General features: G+C 44.0%; 1 long non-coding RNA gene across 1 annotated transcript; it reads left to right on the top strand.

Moving 5' to 3' along the window:
• Positions 1 to 6,262: 6,262 nt before the first annotated feature.
• On the top strand, positions 6,263 to 9,053 carry LOC123996434. Its single transcript, XR_006831997.1, has 3 exons — positions 6,263 to 6,505; positions 7,728 to 7,891; positions 8,383 to 9,053. It is a non-coding gene; the product is annotated as an uncharacterized LOC123996434 (long non-coding RNA).
• The last annotated feature ends 11,356 nt before the right edge of the window (positions 9,054 to 20,409 follow it).

Here is a 20,409-nt window from a genome sequence, read left to right as displayed (position 1 = left end):
GCAGAACAACAGATTTGTACCTTGTCAGCTCTGGGATTTGAACTTGCAACCTTTCGGTTACTAGTCCAACGCTCTAACCACTAGGCTACCCTGCCTAGGCTACAGATACATTAAGAGTGAATTGTGTCAAAATAACACAGAATAAATTAATTGTTAAATGCCCAGAGCAGTCAAAAACATGATTGTCCTGTGTTTTAGACTGTTAAACAGCCACCACTAACATTGAGTGGCTGCTGCCAACACACTGACTCAACTCCAGCCACTTTAATAATGGGAATTGATGGAAATTGATGTAAAATATATCACTAGCCACTTTAAACAATGCTACTTAATATAATGTTTACATACCCTACATTACTCATCTCATTTGTATATGTTTATACTGTATTCTATATCAACTACTGCATCTTTATGTAATACATGTATCACTAGCCACTTTAACTATGCCACTTTGTTTACATATCCTACATTACTCATCTCATATACTGTGCTCGATACCATCTACTGCATCTTGCCTATGCCGTTCTGTACCATCACTCATTCATATATCTTTATGTACATATTCTTTATCCCTTTACACTTGTGTGTATAAGGTAGTAGTTTTGGAATTGTTAGGTTAGATTACTCGTTGGTTATTACTGCATTGTCGGAACTAGAAGCACAAGCATTTCGCTACACTCGCATTAACATCTGCTAACCATGTGTATGTGACAAATACATTTGATTTGATTTGATTTATATTTCCACACTGAGATTGGAATAATACTGTGAAATTGTGACAATTATGATAATACCCCTTTTAGTGTGAGCTGTTTGAAAAGACTGCCTGAAATTGAATCGTGTTTTGGTGGGATGGCGTTTTGGCCTGCCTGCTGACATCACCAGGCGGTAAATTAGTTAATAGACAAGTAAGAAAGAGAGTTCCAAACCTCACTGCCAATAACAGCTAGTTTTCAGTTTTCCCTCCCCACCCAGACCACTCCCAGACAGTCCTAACAAAATTCTTGCTTGAGAAATATCTCTTTGCAAAGAACACATTTTTGTTTCTTTTTGACCATTTTAAATTAAAACAAATCACAGTAAGGTACTTGATTGTTATTCAGGAATGATTTGATATTGAGATAAAAATGGCTGAAGTGGATCTTTAAGAACCATAACACAATTCAGAAATACATTTTCTAAAAATCAACACATGATTCCATCAACATAAGCGAGACAGTGTACTGTACAGTTCAGCCAGTAGTCCATAAAGCAGCAATATGTTTGCATAATAGTGGCATTTCTTCCGACTGTATTAAGGAATCTTGATAGTTGCACATGTGGCCTTTTCAGTGGCGAGATGACTGGACACATTCTTCTGAGTGCGGTGGGTCCATGCAGCGGGCAGCCAGGCAAGGGTGAACAGAGTAGGATCTTCACTACTAGAGCCCACACAGGCCGACTGTGTTCTCTTTTTGACTGGACGATTGTCCTGCATGGGACACAAGGATCAGCCAATCACTTAGAACCACTTTTTTTGTTCAGCTGCAACAACAAACACCATCTTTTGACTTACTGGTTATAGTACAGTTGTCCAGAGGGGTTGAAACCTTTTGTGTAAGGATGGTGATACACAACATGGTTTCTCAACATAACAAGAAAACGTCCGAGTTCTTAAATATTGTATCATTGTTCCCATTTGAAAACCTGATCATGGATGGCAAATGCTTTAGCCAATGAAACATTTCTTAACATTTTTAAATGGACTCATTAAAATGGGTGAGTGTCATCATGCATAAACAAAAGAAGAAGTGAAAGGTTCCCTCCACAGTTGTCCTCATGTTGACATAGAACTGAGGGCTCGGCGAAATCGGTTAGTCAGGGGCCTTGTGTAGCGTTGTGACAGGAATCTCTGTAGTCAACAGATCATACTCAGACCCCAGCGCTACTTGCCTTCTGGTGCTGCATACAAACTGAATGAATGGGAACCGGCTAGTCCCTTACTCCAAAAAGTCATCACAACTGTGCCAAACTGGGCCCAGGATACAAACCCCGCAGTAACACTGTACAGAGCTCTGAAATACATCTTTGTCCCAATGTTTTACAGTTCAAAATGTACAAAAGTCAATAAAACAAAGATGGCCATCCATCTCATAGGAGTCTGAGATAACCTATAAAGTCATCACAACAACATTTACCAACACCTATTGTACTGTTGAATAAACATAAAACATAATCATATTCAAGCAATATGTATTATATCATACACTACACAAAAATAGATTATGGCTACATTGCAAACCCAGTAAAAAGCATATAAAAGGATTCAGGTATACATTTCACTAAATTATGCTACAAATGTATTTTTATCCTTATCCTGAGTGGTTGATTATTTCATTTCAACAAATCTGACCATGTTCCTGCTTTTATTGTGTTTAGTAAAGATGAGTTGTTCACAGTAATTCATAAAAACAGTTTTATAAATAGAGAAGAGTATCTGAGAGGGAGGTTGACTAATTCAGTCTAGTAATGAATGCATGAATGAATAGAGTGATTGGTACCGTACAGCAGTATCAGGGGTTCACTACAAACAGTCTTGTCTACCAGATCACTACATGTCTGGGGACACCAACCTGTTCCAACACAGAACAACCATGTTTTCACTGGACAAACTCTCTGCCTTTTCCTCTTATAATATATACTGCATTTTCCTAATATTTAATAATATAATAATATAATAATAATAATATATTCTATATATATATAATAATATATATCCTAATACTGTGTTGCACCCCCCCCCATTCAGAATAGCCTCAATTTATCGGGGCATGGACTCTACAAGTTGTCAAAGCGTTCCTCGTGGATGCTGGCCCATGTTGACGCTAATGCTTCCTACGGTTGTGTCAAGTTGTCTAGATGTCCTTTGGGTGGTGGACCGTTCTTGATACACACGGGAAACTGTTGAGTGTGAAAAACCCAGCAGCGTTGCAGTTCTTGACACAAACCGGTGCGCCTGGCACCTACTGTACTACCATACCCCATTCAAAGGCACTTAAAAATGTTGTCTTGCCCATTCACCCTCTGAATGGCACACATACACAATCCATGTCTCAGTTGTCTCAAGGCTTGCAAATCCTTCTTAAACCTGTCTCCTCCCCTTCATCTAAACTGATGGAGGTGGATTTTACAAGTGACATCAATAAGGGATCATAGCTTTCACCTGGTCAGTCTATGTCATGGAAAGAGCAGGTGTTGTTAATGTTTTGTACTCAGTGTATATCGCTCTCCATCTCTCTGCCACACAATCAGAGATGATTTCCCAGTTGAGACTAGGCCTTTAAAAGTGATGACTAAAGAGAACTGGAGCCAGCCAGGCCCTGTGTTTTTGGATACTTGGGGACTGGGTTCTAGCGCGGGCCAAGCCAAGATTATAAAGAATGAGCACAGGGGAGAAAATTAAATGGCACATGGCATAAGGCCACACAAGCACCTCAGCCCTCTGCTCATCCCATTCCCAGCAATCTATAATGGAAATGGAGGGAGAGTTTTTTTTTCTTCTCTCACGCCACGTGTGTCCAAGCTGCTCTTGGAATAATATTTAAATAACCATAATATTTAAATTAAATTCTGCTTCTTGTATTTTTTCTAGAGTTCTCATTTTTTAGAAAGCTTATACACGGTCACTACTTTTATAGCCATCTGTGTTAATCAGGGTAGGCTCTTACTTATCACCCGACCGAAAAAAACAACAAACCATCAAATATTATGGTAAGTCAAACCTTTTTTTTTATGTCATCCATTATATTTTTGGGACCTAATAATGTTCGATTGGTTGTCCTTTACTATTGACCTTTTCAAATAAAGCTTTGGTTAGCAAGCGTTTAAGCATGAAGAACAAGACCCTCTTGAATTGAATGAAGCCGGGAGGGATTAAATACATTTCCTGTTCCTAATCTGGAAATTAGCCCTCGAAAGACAAGAACTTTTCTTGGGGATTTTTAACCATTTGAAGGAAACAATGTGACCGAGACATGGAACCCGGAACCCAGAGGCCTGGTTGGTTGGGGCTGGGGTTGGGAACAGAACAGAGCAGACAAGGACAGACCAGGACAGAACTTTCAGGTCCATTAGAGTGGAATGTGGCTGGGGGTTGGTATGAGATAAAACATGCAGGGGAAAGAGCCTGCCATCCTTCCCCCCTCATTGAGCGACCGCGTCCTTGAGGTCCCATTCATGGAATCCCACTAATGAGAGTGGAAATGTCAGCTATGATACACTCAGAGGATAGAAGGGAAACAGAGCGCCACACAAAGGTCTTTTATGAGGTCTGCCTTCTATTTCCTCTGCACTTGTTTTCCAACTCTTTTATAACTTGATTAGTGGGCCCTTTCACACATTCTCACATGCAGAAAGAGAGCTATTTGCTTATAGATTATTTTTAGTAAAGCACAGACTGCCCTCATTGTATTCGGTGGTGGTAATGGTGGTAGTGGTGGTGATGGTGGTGTAGGGGTTGTATGGTTAGGGGATTGGAATTGATTGCCTATCTGAATGGTGTCTTCCAGTTGGGAAAGCACAGACTCTGTAATGCATGCTTGGCCAGTCTGTGATAGTGGTGCTTCTATTTTCTTAACAGAAGACCACTGATGGGGGAGGGCACAGCAATGACAATAATTATACTGAGAGAGCACAGTTAGTTGAAAGCAAAAAGTGACATGAAGCTGGTGTGGCTGTTGGGCACACAAGATGAGCAAGAGCCCAATGGTCTTCATGTTGTCATCTCCACTGAAGCAGCTGACCTTGTAGTGCCAACGAGTAAGAGTAATGTGTTCCTTGAACTGATCAGAGAGCCAAAGGACTGACTGTACACATGGCAAAGTAGGTTACATAGTTAATTAAGAAAACTTGGCTCTAAATCCGCTAAGTCAAATTACCCCCCCGTAGAGACAGTGGAAATAACATTGGCAGATAGGAAATCACTAAATCCTGTGTAAAATTATAAAAAGATGGACCTGTCAAAAACGGAGTCTGGCGCCTACGAGAATGGCATTAGATAAATGAACCTCCACACGACTCCAGAAGGGGATGTGTGGTTAGGACAGCCAGCTCTACATACTGTACAGAGAGAGAGAGAGAGAGAGAGAGAGAGAGAGAGAGAGAGAGAGAGAGAGAGAGAGAGAGAGAGAGAGAGAGAGAGAGAGAGAGAGAGAGAGAGAGAGAGAGAGAGAGAGAGAGAGAGAGAGAGAGAGAGAGAGAGAGAGAGAGAGAGAGGGAGAGAGAGAGAGAGAGAGAGAGAGATTTCCTGGGTTAGCAGGTAATAGAATATCCTTCCAAGGTTTCTGGATAACAAAGAGAGAGGTGATCTCAGGTGTGAGGCCCCTTCTCCATGAATCTGATCAATCATACTGAGACAGTTCCCCCAGGACAGAATCGTAAGGCCATTACACCTGTCTCATTACCACACACTTCAACACAGTCTAACCGTCAGGCTGCATGGGTGTAAAGAGAGAGAGACAGTGTCATCTCCACTTTTACCCATTTCACTGCCACTGTTTTCTCACATAAATAAATCTACAATCATTACTATCATTACTGTGTTTTTGCTCCATTTTAAATTACTAATAATTGTACTTTTCAGAAGTGATGGTGAACCATGAGCGGTGCCAAAAATGTCAATAAATAATTAACAACATAACCATATTTGATGGGGGAGTTTTGAAATGTGTTTTTCTAGCATGTTCACCCCGCTGTGTGTTTTTTCAGTAGCAGAGCCCTGGGGTCACAGTGAAAAGGTGTTCTGTTCTGGAGCTTGTGGTCACTGAGTGGGTGATTTTCAACACACTCAGTCCTGCGATAAAGTTTCACATGCTCGCTGAGTTTACCTACGCTGACTGACGGCCACGGAAGAGGTGGGACTTGTGAAGGGAAAGGGACCATCCAGCTAGTCAGTCACTGTGTTAACCTGCCCTCTGCTCAAACCCTGATCCATCTACCTACTGCTCTCTGCCTCACCTGGCTGGCCCTGTCTGCAACAGAACACAGCATAGGCTGCCTGCTCTCTTCTCTTTGTCTCTTTAAGCTACAGTCTGCAGTCCCTCTAAGATGCAGCTAAAAACACAGAGAGAGGAGGGGGAGCAAAAGGGAAAGAGAGAGAGGGAAAGAGAGAGAGCGAGAATGAGAGAGACATATCTGAAATCTGCATAGAGTGTTTCTGGAGAGGCCTGGGCCCTTGAGCCTGTTGTTACCTGTCTGGGATAAACAGCAGCAGGCTGGGTGAGCTGAGCTGAGCTGCACACCCTGGTCACACACTAAGCAAACTCTCCCCAGGTGTGCACGTAGAGCCGACCCTCCGTCAGCATCCTGTCATGCACAAGATGTTTATCCAATTTGTCAAGATAATCTTTCCTCAAACAAGCGCTGGGCCCAGTCCCCGGGACACACTGACTGGCTGGCTGCTGGGCCTGAAATGCAACCCTGGCCTCCATCTCTCTGCATCAACTCCATTCTGCCTCGCAGGAAACCAGTAAGTAATTATATCTCCCTTAACTGAATTATCTGGCCAGATCATTTGCTCTGGGAGTTAAAAAAAAGTGTCTCATCCCTCCTCCACAACGCACTTCACACATTTACACTCCTTAATGGAGCCAATATCTGTAGATTTTTTTCTCCAGGATTACAGCTTTCTTAATGATGTCAGTTTTACAGAAATAAAAAATGGCATGTCGATTTACATAAATAACACACACTCCAACAGACACACACTGACACACACTCTCTTACACATGCAAAGTAAAAAAATCCTAGAATGTTCTAAAGCTGCTCATTTTATAATGAATCTTTTCATTTGGCATGGTTCGGATTACTTTAAAGGGATTTTGGGGGAATATTTACATGCATTTAAATGATTCACTAACTTTATATTTATAGAGGTTCATTTATCAACGGATATCATCTTCAAATTATAACGGCTATAAAACAAACCTCTGAAATGATGTACTGCACAATTACACGGCTACAGCACATGTTTATTTCTCATTTGTGACAACATCTATGAAGTTAGTGTGTGAAAAATGTCTTAAGAGGATAGATTAAAGTCTTGGAAATCATGTTCAAAGTCGTACGTCTACTCCACTCTAACTCTTGCATTACAACTTGCAGTAGGAAGCTGTGGACACTCAGATTTCAAACAAACAAAAACCCTGCTTGGGCAACACTTGGCACAATGTTTATGTTCATGGAATGTTAGAGCTAATACGCTGGGCAGAGAGACAGAAAGCTTAAAAGCACTGAGAATACTAGACGTTTTTGCACAATCAGGAGAAATCACAGGTAGAGCCTGAGCACCGATTACAATCCAAAAGGTTAACAGTGAATTCCAGCTAATGGATCAATCACTAGGCTCAATGACTACACTATAACAGCCACTAGAGGCCAAATCATTTTTATTTTGTGTAAGCGATTGGAGATTAAATGTGAGCCAAAAACGGTTGGCTGGTAACTAAAATGCTATTCTAGAGTTTAATAATGAGAAGCAGACATGACTGAATTGATTTGACACAATTAAGGGCTTTGGGTGACAAAGTGTCCCCGTCTTAGCCTGTGTGGTGACTGTCATCAGCACAGTGGAAGTTGTAGTACTCTCACACAGTAACAACTCATAGTCACACAAATCAAATCCCCCGAACAGTGGGTAATACCATGTCCTCTCGGTCTACTCCTCTGTCCTCTCACATGGTTACCTGAAGAGGCTTACTGCTGCTAGTTTGGACACACATAGACCTCCCTGGCTTGTGATAGCCTGCTGTCCTGAAAAGAGTGATGAATGCATCTGTCTGTCTGGACGAGAAACTCCCAGACACATATTCACCTCCACCTTCTGTCTGTCTGAGCAGACACCCGGCCCATCCAGGTATACCGCACACACACTTGTCGCACCACATCCCCACAGGCAGTGGAACACTTGAGCGAGGCACACAGACACTCCATTGACACTGCCCGCTCAGTCAAGTGCTTAAATCTGAACTTTGGATGAGATGGTCGCAATCCTGTGATTTCATTCTACAGCAGATTGTCATTGCTTAATTGAATTCTTAACTGGGCAATAAATTCAGCCACCTTAAATAGATGTGAACTGCTTTAGACATGAGCAGAATCTGCTAGTTAATCAAATCATTTGGGACAGTCCCAAGTCTGTCTGTTCTAATCAAAAGCACAACATCTGCACAAAACCAACCAAAAACACACTTTTGTCTCTGCAGACTATTGAATAATGAACGATCTTGTAACATTTTAGAATAAATCATTCTCGACAGAAAACATTGACATGAACACACACAGTTCACTCGAGCTGTGCCTTATCTTCAGCTGTGTTTTTGTGAATGATGAGATGTTTTTCCCCAGGCAGGCAGGCCCGGAGCAGCGCGACGAGTGGCCCACGTGGAGGGGAGTGCTGCTGTGCTGCAAAAGCTTCAGACAGCCCAGAAGTGGGACTAGTCCAGCCAGTTACTCACTGGAGCTTTAGCAGCAGACCAGGACCAAACAAGAGACATTGCCACAGAACACCCACCCACTGGCTGCCATTGTATCACAGGGGGCCCACTATCTGGCCTGTGTGTTTTTGCATGCAATCGCTTTATCTGGATACCACCATGCTCGATGCAGGCTCATGAAACGACTATAATGACAAGATGCTACAAGACGTACAGTACCACAGACAGTGTTCCTCCAGTCAAGCCCTGGGTTCACTCCTCTACAGTTAACACAGTGTTTATCCCCCTTTCATTGTGTCAATTACAGTGTCAGTCACTCATCAGAGAAACAGATCAGCTGCGTGCTTAGCATGCATTCCAGCAGACTCATCTGAGCACTAAAATCCTTCTGCCATCTTTCTGTGACCCAATGACACAGCTGGATCCATTTCAAGAACAAGAGAGGTAAGGTGTCTTAAGGCAAGGAGACAGTAGCTGGGTGAGGGATCCACCTTGTAGTCTATAGCAACCCCATCCGTCTTCCTCCAGGCCTGAGACCTGAACACTATGACTACCTGTCACATCACCGTATTCTCATGGACTAGCAAGACATTAAGCAACAAGGCCTGTTATGGTGATTGACAGGGTGTGAAAAGGTGTGAACCTGGGTCTGTGTGTGCGCACCTGTCTGGGTTTCTTAATTATTCTAACCCATACTGTAGACAATAACTTCTCTGATACAAACTACAAAGTGTAATTAGGATCATTTTGTCATAAAGTGACTTTGTCATGACTTACTTGGGTTTTGATTTTGACAATGCTCACTTGCCCACTAACATGGGATACACAGCTGTGGTGATTGCGCTCAATCCATTCCTGCGGCAGAACACACAGACAGTGAGATAGACCTGCCCATCAGCACAGAGGATCTGACTTTGTTTACGTAAGACAACACGTCACAACACGTTTATTCAAGAAATACGGTAGCAAACACAATAGCGAGATATCTTAGATTCATTTGGGCTATTTTAAGGACGTGATACTGGCTTTGTTTCTGACTTGTCATTGAGGACTAACATCAGTAACTGTTGCATCGAACCACACCCCAAATCAAATCAAATTTTATTTGTCACATGCGCCGAATACAACAGGTAGATAGACCTTACCGTGAAATGCTCACTTACAATCCTTAAACAACAATGACGTTCAAGAGAGTTAAGAATGTATTTACTAAATAAACCATAAAAATGTTTTAATGAATAAGTAACACAAGAAAATTACATAACAATAATGAGGCTATATTACAGGGGGTACCAGTACCCGAGTGCGGGGTAAAGGTTAGTAGAGGTCATTTGTAAAGTGACTTGCTGAAACCTTGTTTTCATTAATGAACAACAGAGAAACACATGACGTATCGGTGCTTTCAGTCGCTCTTTAATGTTACTGTTAATGAAATAAAACACATTTCTGAGCAATAAATAAACATAATGTGAAAGCTACATAGAACGTAAACAAAGTTTTATAATGCCCCTCAATCTATCCAGCAGCCTTAATGATTGATAGTACTATGTAGCTTTGTAAAGTGTATATTTACAATTTGGGGTACTATCTTTTATAATGGGTCAAAACTAGAGTAGCAACTTAGATTTTTCTTTTTAATCCCCCACTCCTCTGTCATTGTAGGTAGTAATGAAGCATGACAGTTCCATGGTTTTGTAATGACCTTTCACCCCTGAAATGGTGCCATGGAAGCCCCCCCTAACAGAGCCTGTATGTAGACCTCACCACATTGTTTCATCAGATTAGTGGAGATGCTGGAAAACTCCAGCGGACGTGTAGCTTGTGTGCACAGTAAGCCTGTCATGATCGTCTCCTCTTCCCTACTTCTCAAAAAACAACCAAAACCAGTTCCCAAGCTCATTACATGTGCTCCTTTCTACATTACACACGCACGAATGGAAGAGGGGGGGGGGCAATAAATCCCAGAGAAGAATTACAGTTTGAAAATGTATCACTTTACTTGAGTGGTCCAAAATTTGAAGAGGCTCGGAATGTCTGTGTGGAAAAAAAGAAACACTCAGTATTGGCAATTAAAATCCAAATGGACAAGACACTTAGTACTGTTAACGCTGGCCCCTTAGGTAGAACCAATTTCCCCCAGCTATACAACTTATAATTATCCTGATGTTAATCGCAGCAAGATGACTGTGAGGGATTGGCCTTTCCCCTCGCTTTTATTCTGACTCAGATCTTATCTCTTTGAAAAGCGATGTCAGACCGGGGTCTCTGCTCAACACTAGGATGTTTTTCTCCTAACTAATTTGATAGAAAGGGAATAAATGTGTTGCCTCTTGGCAGGATGCAACCTGGACTCACCTGGTAGAAGTAACATAATAAATGTAAATCTGGGACACTAACTACACTGAACAAAAATATAAACACAACATGTAAAGTGTTGGTCCCATGTTTCATGAGCTAAAATAAAAGATCCCAGAAATGTTCCACATGCACAAAAAACGTATTTATCTTTGAGGGAGCGTGCAATTGTCATGCTGACTGCAGGAATGTTTACCAGAGCTGTTGACAGATCATTTCATGTTAATTTCTCTAACATAAGCCACCTCCAACGTTGGTTTAAAGAATTTTGAAGTACACTTGACCAGCCTCACAGCCGCAGACCACGTGTATAGCGTCGTGTGGGCGAGAGGTTTGTTGATATCAATGTTGTGAACAGAGTGCCCCGTGGTGGAGGTGGGGTTATGGTATGGGCAGGCATAACCTACGGACATTGAACCCAATTGCATTTTATCCATGGCAACTGGAATGCACAGAGATTCCGTGACGAGATCCTGAGGTCCAGTGTTGTGCCATTCATCTACCGCCATCACCTCATGTTTCAGCATGATAATCCACGGACCCATGTTGCAAGGATCTGTATACAATTCCTGGAAGCTGAAAATGCCCCAGTTCTTCCATGGCCTGCATACAAAACAGACATGTCACCCATTCAGCATGTTTGGGTGAACGGAGCAAAGTACAGAGAGATCCTTGATGAAAACCTGCTCCAGAGCGATCAGGAGGTTCACCTTCCAAAAAGGATAATGACCCAAAGCACACAGCCAATACAACACAGGATTGGCTTTCGGGACAAGTCTTTGAATGTCCTTGTGTGGCCCAGCACGAGCCCGGACTTGAACCCGATCGAACATCTCTGGAGAGACCTGAAAATAGCTGTGCAGCAACGCTCCGCATCAAACCTTGATGAGTTTGAGAGGATCTGCAGAGAAGAATGGGAGAAACTCCCCAAATACAGTTTAAAAAATGTATTTCACCTTTAGTTAACCAGGTAGGCAAGTTGAGAACAAGTTCTCATTTACAATTGCGACCTGGCCAATATAAAGAAAAGCAATGCGACACAAACAAGCATGTTGCCTCATACCCAGACTTGGTGGTAATCGCTGCCAAAGGTGCTTCTACAAAGTACTGAGTAAAGTGTCTGAATACTTTTGTAATTGTGATTTTAGTTATAAATGGGGGGGGGGGGGTGATTTAATCCATTTTAGAATAAGGCTGTTACGTAACAGAATGTGGAAAAAGTCTGAATACTTTCCGAATGCACTCTACATTTTTGTTCAGTATAGTATGATATGTTTAATTTCGTATGGTATGTATTAATTTGTGGATTTCCATTAGCGTTTTCCTATGGTATTGTGCAAATTACAATTCATATGATATGTTATGAATTGCAATTCGTACAATATTTTATGAATTGCAATTCGTACAATATGTTAGAAATTTGCTGAATTTATGATATGTTACAAATTCCAATTTGTTGTGGCAAACTTTAGTTAGGTGGCAAACACTAATGTTAGCTAGGATGCTTATGTTAGCTAGGACAGGGGTTAGGGGTTAAGTTTAGGAGTTAGGTTAAAGGGTTAAGGTTAGGGGGAGGGTTAGCTAACATGCTAAGTAGTAGCTAAAAAGTAGTAAGTAGTTTCAAAGTCGCTAAAATGCTAAAGTTGTCCGTGATGAGACTCAACCGTGCAACCTTTATGTTTTAATTTTTAAATTTTTAATTGAATTTGTATTTAACCAAGTAGGCCAGTTGAGAACAAGTTCTCATTTACAACTGTGAGCTTGCCAAGATAAAGCAAAGCAGTGCAAGAGAAACAACAACAGAGTTACATATGGAATTAACAAACGTACAGTCAATTCTACAATAGAAAAAATGTCTATATGCAGTGTGTGCAAATGGCGTGAGGAGGTAAGGCATAGATAGACCATAGTAGTGATGTAATTACAATTGAGCAAATTAACACTGGAGTGATAGATGTGCAGATGTGCAAGTAGAAATACTGGTGTGCAAAATAGCAAAAAAGTCAATAAAAACTATATGGGGATGAGGTAGGTAGATTGGATGGGCTATTAACAGATGGTCTGTGTACAGATGCAGCGATCGGTTAGCTGCACAGATAGCTGATGTTTAAAGTTAGTAAGGGAGATATACTTCAGTGATTTTTGCAATTCATTCCAGTCATTGGCAGCAGAGAACTGGAAGGAAAGGTGGCCAAATAGGTGTTGGCTTTGGGGATGACAAGTGAGATATACCTGGTGAAGCGCGTGCTATGGGTGGGTGTTGTTATCGTGACCAGTGAGCTGAGATAAGATGGAGCTTTACCTAGCAAAGACTTATAGATGACCTGGAGCCAGTGGGTCTGGCAACGAATATGTAGCGAGAGCCAGCCAACATGAACATACAGGTCACAGTGGTGGGTGGTATATGGGGCTTTGATGACAAAACGGATGGCACTGTAATAGACTGCATCCAGCTTGCTGAGTAGAGTGTTGGAGGCTATTTTGTAAATGACATCGCCAAAGTCAAGAATCGGTAGGATATTCAGTTTTACGAGGGTATGTTTGGCGGCATGAGTGAAGGAGGCTTTGATGTGAAATAGGAAGCCGATTCTAGATTTCATTTTGGATTGGAGATGTTTATTATGAATCTGGAAGGAGGGTTTACAGTCTAGCCATACACCTAGGTATTTGTAGTTGTCCACATGTTCTATGTCCGAACCGTCCAGAGTAGTAATGCTAGTCGTGCAGGCGGGTGCGGGCAGCAATCGGTTGAAAAGCATGCATTTAGTATTACTAGCTTTTAAGAGCAGTTGGATGCAATGGAAGGAGAGTTGTATGGCATTGAAGCTCGTTTGGAGGTTTGTTAACACAGTGTCCAAGAAGGGCCAGATGTATACAGAATGGTGTCGTCTGCATAGAGGTGGATCAGGGAATCACCCGCAGCAAGAAGGACATTGTTGGTATATACAGAGAAAAGAGTTGGCCCGAGAATTGAACCCTGTGGCACCCCCATAGAGACTGCCAGAGGTCCGGACAACAGGCCCTCCGATTTGTCACACTGAACTCTATCTGAGAAGTAGTTGGTGAACCAGGCGAGGCAGTCATTTGAGAAACCAATGCTGTTGAGTCTGCTGATAAGAATGTGGTGATTGACAGAGTTGAAAGCCTTGGCCAGGTCGATGAAGACTGCTGCACAGTACTATCTAATATCGATGGCGGTTATGATATCGTTTAATACCTTGAGCGTGGCTGAGGTGCACCCGTGACCAGCTCGGAAACCGGATTGCACAGCGGAGAAGGTACGTTGGAATTCGAAATGGTCAGTGATCTGTTTACTAACTTGGCTTTTGAAGACTTTAGAAAGGCAGGGCAGGTTAGATATAGGTCTGCAACAGTTTGGGTCTAGAGTGTCACACCAGCTTTCCAATATTTAGGTTTCTTGGATGATACGAAAGAGAGGTTGAACAGACAGGTAATAGGAGTTGCGACAATAGCAGTGGATAATTTTAGAAAGAGAGGGTCCAGATTGTCTAGCCCAGCTGATTTGTACTGGTCCAGGTTTTGCAGCTCTTTCAGAACATCTGCTATCTGGATTTGGGTGAAGGAGAAAATGGTGAGGCTAGGGAAAGTAACTGTGGGGGGTGCGGAGCTGTTGCCCGGTGTTGGGGTAGCTAGGAGGAAAGCATGACCAGCCGTAGAGAAATGCTTCTTGAAATTCTTGATTATCGTGGATTTATCAGTGGTAACAGTGTTTCCTAGCCTCAGTGCAGTGGACAGCTGGGAGGCCGTGCTCTTATTCTCCATGGACTTTACAGTGTCCCAGAACTTTTTGGAGTTTGCTACAGGATGCAAATTTCTGTTTGAAAAAGCAAGCCTTTGCTAACTGACTGTGTGTATTGGTTCCTGACTTCCCTGAAAAGTTGCATATTGCGGGGACTATTCAATGCTAGTGCAGTCCGCCACAGGATGTTTTTGTTCTGGTTGAGGGCAGTCAGGTCTGGAGTGAACCAAGGGCTATATCTCCTCTGAGTTTCACATTCTTTGAAAGGGGCATGCTTATTTAAGATGGTGAGGAAAACACTTTTAAAGAATGACCAGGCATCCTCTACATGAGGGTGCCCATGTTTATGGATTTAGGGTTGTACCTGGTGGGTTCCTTGATAATTTATGTGAGATTGAGGACATCTAGCTTAGATTGTAGGACTGCTGGGTTGTTAAGCATTTCCCAGTTTAGGTAACCTAACATAATGAACCCAGAATACTTATTGGGGGCAATCAATACACATATGGTGTCCAGGGCACAGCTGGGAGAGAATTATTTCTGGAAAGATACATTTAAAAAATGTTGCTAGATGTTTGTGTTATATGCCCACCAATCCACCCCGACCAACCACCCTAGTTTCATTTTTGTCTTAAACCTCTCTAGGGTAGGGGACAGAATTCTGAATTTTGGATGAAAAGCATGCCCAAATTCAACGGCCTGCTACCCGGGCCCAAAAGATATGATATGCATATAACTGGTAAAATAGTGTCTGTGAGTATAAAACCTGAGAAAAATCCATTCAGGAAGTAGTTTTTTTTTGGTTTTGTAGTTTTCTATTCAATACCATTACAGTATCCATTGACTTAGGACTCCATTTGCAGTTCCCATGCCTTCCACTAGATGACAACAGTCTTTAGAAATAGTTTCAGGCTTGTATTCTTATAAATGAGGGAGTAAGACCAGTCTGAACGAGTGGACCCTAATGTGACACAGAGCTTTTTCAGGCGCATGTGCATTTCTTGTTTACCTTTTATATTGATGACATTATTGTCCGGTTGAAATATTATAGATCATTTAGGCTAAAAAACAACCTGAGGTTGGAATATAAACTGTAATTGAATTTGATGCTCTGCAACCTCACTGGATGTTGGCCAGATGGGACGCTAGCGTCCCACGTACCCTAGAGAGGTTATTAAGTAGACTTCTGTCTTATGTAACCATACAAAATGTAACATATCATACTAATTTGAGTGTTCTGGATTTACATTTAGGATGTTATGTTTAGTTTCTGAGACCAGGCTGCAGTATGTGGTGGAGAGTAAAGGGGTGAAAGGGAGCTAAATCCACTGTGTAGAGATGGAGACAGCACACACACACACACACACACACACACACACACACACACACACACACACACACACACACACACACACACACACACACACACACACACACACACACACACACACACACACACACACACACACACACACACACACACACACACACACACACACACACACACACACACACAGAGACAACAGACCTACGGCCCAAGGGCATCACTCACCCCCTCCAGCCTGGAAACTGGCTTTAAACAGGCAGGGGACAGGGGGACAGGTGGACAGGGACAGATCTCTCTGCTTTCGGAACACTTCCTACAGGAAGTAGGCAGTCTTTTATCCTCCAGGGATCAACTAATTAGTGACTCCAAATTAGGTTCATAGCATTCACTATACAAAGCATATGCTTGAAAGAAACAATATTCCACAACATCCACTGAACAAAAATATAAACGCAACATGTAAAGTGTTGGTGCCATGTTTCATGAGCTAAAATAAAAGATCTCAGAAATGTTCCATATGCACAAAAAGCTTATTACGCTCAAATGTGTTTACATCCCTGTTAGTGAGCATTTCTCTTTTGCCAAGATAATCCATCCACCTGACAGGTGTGGCATATCAAGATGCTGGTTAAACAGCATGATCATTACACAGGTGCACCTTGTGCTGGGGGACAATAAAAGACCACTCTAAAATGTTCAGCTTTGTCAAACATCACAATGCCACAGATGTCTCAAGTTTTGAGGGAGCGTGCAAACTGCAAGTATGTCCACCAGAGCTGTTACCAAATAATTTAATGCACATTTCTCTACCATAAACCGCCTCCAACGTTGTTTTAGAGAATTTGGCAGTACGTCCAATTGGCCTCACAACCGCAGACATGTGTGGGCGAGAGATTTGCTGATGTCAACATTGTGAACAGAGTGCCGCATGGTGGCGGTGGGGTCATGGTATAGGCAGGCATAAGCTACACACAACAAACACAATTGCATTTTATCAATGGCAATTTGAGTGCACAGATGAGATCCTGAGGCCCATAGTCGTCCCATTTATTCGCCGGCATCACCTCATATTTCAGCATGTTAATGCTCAGCCCCATGGCGCATGGAACTCTACACAATTCCTGGAAGCTGAACATGTCCCAGTCCTTCCATAGCCTGCACACTCACCAGACATGTCACCCATTGAGCTGTGTGGGATGTTCTGTATCACCATGTACGACAGCATGTTCCAGCTCCATTATCCAGCGATTTGAAGAGGAGTGGGACAACATTCCACAGGCCACAATCAAACAGCCTTATCAACTCTACTGTATATGAAGGAGATGTGTCGCGCTGCATGAGGCAAATGGTGGTCACACCAGATACTGACTGGTTTTCTGATCCACGCTCCTACCTTTTTATTTAAAGTATCTGTGACCAACGGATGCATATATGTGAAATCCATAGATTAGGGCCTATGTAATGTATTTCAATTGACTGATTTCCATATATGAACTGCAACTAAGTAAAATCTTCTAAATATATATTTTTGTTCAGTATATTTTCCCCCCCATAAGTTGCAATGCACCTATACAGAATATTAAAACTATATCAAACAGCAATTCTATGAAATTACAACATTTTCTGATGGCAAATTCATGTTAAATTTTCCATTCAACTTCCATGAAAATGTGGAAATTGAAACTCATTAATCAAGGAATAGCAACATGCTACTCAACAGGTCAGACTGGTGTGTCTACTAACCGATGGAGGATTGGGCAGATGTGTGTGTGGTAGGGTAGGACAGAGAGCGTGATTCGGGCTGTAACACCAGCATGTCTGGCATCAGTGGGACTTCTCCTGTCGTTAGCCTCAGCAGCTGTCAGCGCACTGTGAGCACCGAGACGACTTGTGACAAGCCCCCAGTGAAGCAGAAAAGGAGGGCCAGTGATGGCGGGGCGAAGAGGCCCAACGCAGATGTCCTGTGACAGCTCTCCGCTGGGCTCGGGTGCAGCTGGAAGCAGCTGTCTAGCCTGCTGGAGGAAGGGAAAGGCAACCCCTCTCCCCCGTACCCCCCTCTGTACCCCCCCTGTGCCCCCCCCTCTCCTTTCCACCCATCCCGCAGCTGTATCCAAAGAAGAGGGGACAGTTTGAGATGAGGTAATGAGTGAACCGAGAAACCCCTATGGAGACTCCGCCCCCATTCCAATACTGTAGGTACCTAACTAACAAACTAAGCGCCCGCTCTAATGACAGCAGTCTGTCTCAGTGAGCCAGTTAGAAACAGGAGCAGTACCCTGTGGTGACCTCATGCCTCACTGTCTGTCTGTCCTTCAACCTGTTTACAGCACACAGGGTCAGGAGGGGTCAGGCAGAAGATTGGGGCCCCATTTCAGATGACATGTTACATCTCTCTGCATTTCTACAGACATCGAGGTCAGCCCTCTTTCATTAAGCAGTCCATCTCTTCAGTAAAGACAGCACTGTGGTGATGAACAAGATTATCACATTGTGTCCACAAAAAAATGCATATTTTGAGCAATGTATGAAATTATATGTTGTGTAGATAATCCTCTAAGAAAACCAATGGTGCAAACTTCATGTCTTTATCTGTAATGCTCCGGGTGTCGTGGGTGTGGAGTCAAACGCAGGAGACAGAGAGTGCAATGCTGTGCGTCTTTAATAGCACCAACGCACCACAGGGTGCTCACAATAGTAACGGCCCCAAACACAGGGAATGAAAATGTACAATGGAAAAGTCACGACCAGGCACTAACACGTACCTCTACAGCAGAGCCGAAGGTTACACTGAAATAATCCCGCACAACAACCAGGCGGGCCGGCTGTCTAATAAAGACAAACTAATTATACATAGACAGGTGCTACCAATAAACATACAAAGAGAGGGAGGAAAGACAATCAGTGGCAGCTAATAGGCCGGTGACGACGACCGCCGAGCGCCACCCGCCCGGGAAGGGAAACCACCCTCGGTCGGACTCGTGACAGTACCTCCCCCTGACACGCGGCTCCCGCAGCGCGCCGACACCGGCCTCGAGGTCGCCCTGGAGGACGAGGTGCAGGGCGATCCGGATGGAAGCGATGTAAATCCCTCAACATGGATGGATCCCAGATGTCCCCCACCGGTACCCAGCACCTCTCCTCCGGGCCGTACCCCTCCCAGTCCATGAGGTACTGCAGGCCCCTCACCCGGCGTCTTGAGTCCAGAATGGCCCGGATAGTGTACGCCGGGGACCCCTCGATGTCCAGAGGGGGGGGAGGGACCTCCGGCTCCTCACTGTCCTGCAGGGGACCAGCTACCACCGGCCTGAGGAGAGACACATGAAACGAGGGTTTAATACGATAATAGGAAGGGAGTTGTAATCGATAACACACCTCGTTTATTCTCCTCAGGAATTTAAAGGGCCCTACACACTGCGGACCCAGCTTCCGGCAGGGCAAGCGGAGAGGTAGGTTTCGGGTCGAGCGCCAGACCCTGTCCCCCGGTACAAACACGGGGGCCTCAATGCGGTGGCGGTCAGCACTCCTCTTCTGCCGTCCACTCGCTTGTTTAGAGATTCCTGGACAGCCCTCCAGGTCTCCTTGGAGCGCTGTACCCATTCCTCCACTGCAGGAGCCTCGGTCTGGCTCGGATGCCATGGTGCCAGGACCGGCTGGTACCCCAACACACACTGAAAAGGGGACACGTTAGTAGAGGAGTGGCGTAGTGAGTTCTGAGCCATTTCAGCCCAGGGAATATATCGTGCCCACTCCCCTGGCCGATCCTGGCAATACGACCGCAGAAACGTACCCACCTCCTTGTTCACTCTCTCCACCTGCCCATTACTCTCGGGGTGATAACCGGAGGTCAGGCTGACAGAGACCCCCAAGCGTTCCATGAACGCTCTCCATACCCGAGACGTGAATTGGGGGCCCCGATCAGAAACGATGTCCTCCGGCACCCCGTAGTGCCGAAAGACATGGGTGAATAACGCCTCCGCAGTCTGTAGGGCTGTAGGGATACCGGGCAACGGGAGGAGACGGCAGGCCTTAGAGAACCGATCCACAATCACTAGAACCGTGCTGTTCCCCTGAGACGGCGGAAGATCAGTCAGGAAATCTATGGACAGATGTGACCATGGCCGCTGTGGAACGGGGAGGGGTTGTAACTTCCCTCTAGGAAGGTGCCTAGGAGCCTTACTCTGAGTGCACACTGAACAGGAGGAGACATAACCCTTAACGTCCTTAGCCAATGTAGGCCACCAATGCCTCCCCTGAAGGCTCCCCACTGTCCTCGTCACCCCAGGGTGACCCGAGGAGGGTAGGACGTGAGCCCACCGAATCAGTTTGTCCCGAACACCAAGCGGCACGTACCTTCGCCCCGCTGGACACTGAGGAGGCGCGGGTTCAGCCCGTAATGCCCGCTCGATGTCCGAGTCCACCTCCCATACCACTGGTGCTACCAGCTTTGAGGCGGGAAGGATGGGAGTAGGTTCAGTGGACCCATCCTCCGTGTTGTA

This window comes from Oncorhynchus gorbuscha, linkage group LG15 (genome assembly GCF_021184085.1).
Source record: "Oncorhynchus gorbuscha isolate QuinsamMale2020 ecotype Even-year linkage group LG15, OgorEven_v1.0, whole genome shotgun sequence".
Classification (NCBI taxonomy): domain Eukaryota; kingdom Metazoa; phylum Chordata; class Actinopteri; order Salmoniformes; family Salmonidae; genus Oncorhynchus; species Oncorhynchus gorbuscha.
This window is presented reverse-complemented; position numbering and strand designations above follow the sequence as displayed.